Source organism: Ipomoea triloba, chromosome 7 (genome assembly GCF_003576645.1).
Source record: "Ipomoea triloba cultivar NCNSP0323 chromosome 7, ASM357664v1".
In the NCBI taxonomy this organism is placed as follows: Eukaryota; Viridiplantae; Streptophyta; class Magnoliopsida; order Solanales; family Convolvulaceae; genus Ipomoea; species Ipomoea triloba.
Genome location: NC_044922.1, coordinates 26,742,557 through 26,746,338, shown reverse-complemented (window position 1 = coordinate 26,746,338; position 3,782 = coordinate 26,742,557).

Genomic DNA, 3,782 nt, shown 5'->3' with positions numbered 1-3,782 from the left:
AACCACCATATCCCCTGGCAATTTGCAATTCTCCATTTTCAGGCCCATCGAGATCGAGTAGTTTCAAAGATCGACCAATTCAATGCTTCTAGCAATTAGGGAAAGATCTGAGAACATATATAGGGATGATCGAATAAGGTTTGGTGTATTTGAGTTGTAATACAACTGCTACGCATTACTTATATTAGGTTATAAAACTGAATCCGAGCAAGGAGCGGATCGGATTACAAATTTTCCCTCTTTTAAATATTATTACCGAGCAAGGGGCAGATCGGATTACAAATTTTCCCTCTTTTCAATATTATTATTTACTTAAAGATAATCATAAAATTATTTTGGGTATATCTGCTTTTTAAATTCGTCTTAATATATACTCCTCCATATGCATAATGAAACCATCTTCCTCTCGTGGAGCTGGAAAACTTTAAAAGGAAACTTAATTCCAGAGCTAAGATCTATCACATTGAAGTTCACAGATGTGCTAATTTAATTTGACTGTGAAACAATATAAATACTCTAATTTTAGTGTATAAAAATATTATCTTGTTAATGAAAATTATGTCAATAATAAAATATCAAAGGTTCAAATACAAAATACATCAACCATGTTTGGTAAATGATTGTTAGCTAATAGCTGTTAACTGATTAGGTTAGAAAGCGGTTAGAAGGTATAACTAGTTGATAACATTAGCTGATTGTAGAAAGGTGTTTGGTATAGATTAAAAATTTTGTTTATTAATTTTAAGGATTTTAAAATTTTACTAAACTATTTCGATTAACTAACCAATTAACCACAAAAAAAAAATAAAAATTAATTGAGTTAATTAAAAAACAAAAAGTTCAATTCGATGAATGGTTACGACATTTTTCAAATTTGAGTAATTCGGTGTGATTGTTAACATAATCGAATAAAAAAACCCCATAACTTGCTTATTTTCTTACATTTTTGTAATCATGAAAATGAATTATTTTATGAATTTTTCTAATATTAAAGCCCACTTTAATTTGGGGTATTATAGATCAAAGTAGTTAATGGCATCTACAAATTTTTTTAAAAGAAGATGTGAATATACATATGATCTCCAATATTGCAAAAGCACACTTCTGGGAAGGGAATTATTTCCTAATTTAAAAATAATAATAATAATAATAATAATAATAATAATAATAATAATAATAATAATAATAACCATTTGACTAATAAATCACACCAACCTTGATGTAATTACAAATCATATTTCAAAAATATCATTTTGTTAATGCATAGAAAGAGTAGAATATATCTTACTCCACTATCACATAGCTCCGTGCACAAGGTTGAGAGAATTAAGTAAACAATGTATCTTACGGTGAATGTAGACTTTCGTAGTAGACTCGAGCATATATTGTCTCACGCTCAAAATTATTGTGTTTCCATTCTTCTATTATATCAATATTCCTCCCGTTGTAAACTTGAAAATGACCCGTAGTTGAATTTGAAGCCATAGTAATACTTTTCCTTTCTTTACTTAAAGAGAATTTCTTCGTTTCTTGAGTTACCAAATCTAGAGATACGAAGTATGGTACTCCAACATGCTCCGGTACTCCAACATGCTCCTGCTCCGGTTCCAAATCATCCCGATCACAATCTAGAAATACAAGCAATTCACTATCCACATTCCAAATTCCTATTGGTGTCCAATGTTCAATATTATTATATATATTTAATTGAGCACAATCTATACTTGCTTGTTTACGCCAAGCAGTATTGTTATCATTCTCAATCATTAACCAAATATCAATGCGTTCGGAATTCTCAAAATTCTTCTCAGAATTCTCCACAAGTAAAGCAATAGTCTCATTCATTATTGTGACTGTTGAAGGGATAAACGACAAATTAGATGGCAACTTAATCGTCCCAAACACCTCATCATTCATGTCAAACCAAATCAAGTATTCATCATGATTGATGAAGTATTCATCATTGTCGTAATACGCTTCAGACGTTTCAGCCAGCCAATAGTACCTCCCTTTGAAATAAAAATCATTGTTCCTGCCCGCAATATTTTTACAAGATATAACCGAATTAATTTGTCTTAAACTCCAAGAATCACTTTGATCTTTACTATAAACCATTGTCATTTGGTGAATAGCTCTGCAATCTAAAGAGCAAATATCTAATAGCATGACAACCTTCCAAGTCATGTTGGTAGAAATCCCAAATCCAAAATGGTGATCTACATATGCATGGCAGGGTGCTCTGTAAGGGACGGTAACCAAGGGTAATGCTTCAACTTTCTTAATGGATGGATTCCATATCAAAATATCATAAATAAGGTAATCACCAGGTTTAAGTCTGGCATCATTGATCGAAATCAAGCATAACATACCTTTACAACACTTAAAGGACACCACACTTGAGGTTGGGGTTCTTGGGATGTCTAAGTATATGCATCCAATCTCATTATACTCAGATTCTTTGTAAAGCAAATAATATTCTCTAACATCATAACCAGTCTCTAAAAGAACACAATCAGTTTTTGCTTTGCTGATCTCATAGTGTTTGTGCATGAAGTGGCGATCACTTTTTATCAAATCATAGAAAAATTTACAAACACACTTAAATCGCATAAGAGACTTTACCGGTAATCTCGATAAAATATCAACCACCAAATCCCTTGACAATTTCCAATTTTCCATTTTCAGGCCCATCGAGATCGGGTAGTTTCAAAGATCGAACAATTCAATGCTTCTAGCAATTAGGGAAAGATGTGCCTTCAATCCTCAATATGCAGTATTGGCGATGACGGAGATCTGAGAATATATATATATATATATATATATATATATATATATATATATATATATAGGGATGATCGAATAAGGTTTGTTGTATTGAAGACTTGTATTAGAATTGTAATACAACTGCTAGGCTGTTATTACTTATATTAGGTTATAAAACAGAATCCGAGCAAGGAGTGGATCGGATTACAAATTTTCCTTTTTTTTTTTTCAATACTAGTAAATTACTCGTGCGATGCACGGATTAATTTTGCATATTATATATCTAAATAATAAAATTAAAGGTTAATCTATAAATAATTATAGGATTAATATTTGATGCACCGCCGGTGTATAGATGCTATACACCGGCGGTGAATGAGAAGGTGACACATCATTTAAAAAAAATCAATAATGAATAGGTCCTTTTTTGCAAAATACTTAAGACTTTATTTTATTAGGAAACTTTGTACTTCTTATTAACAAAATANATTGATAATTAATGATGATTTGTTCATTTTACAAGTAGTTAATAACAACACTTCTGTTACTTATAATTAATATTACGTCTAAATACGTTATATATATATATATATATATATATATATATATATATATATATATATATATATATATAGTCATCTAATTTCCTATATCTATTTCCTAAATCTAACGTTTTATATCTATGTCAAGTAGTCCTAAATCTATTTAAACTCATAAACTCCTAACCTTAGTCACTACTCTGTTATAAGAACCCAATCTGTCAATCTTCTTACACGATGTTGCAATTGTCTCTAATAGTGACTAAGACGATGTTGCAATTGTCTCTAATAGTGACTAAGATTGTAATTAAATTTAGGAGTGTTAATTAAAATTAAAGAATCCTTAATTATATGTATAAAACGTTAGATTTAGGAAATAGATATAGGAAATTAGATGACTATATATATATATATATATATATATATATATATATATATATATATATATATATATATATATATATATATATATATATATAT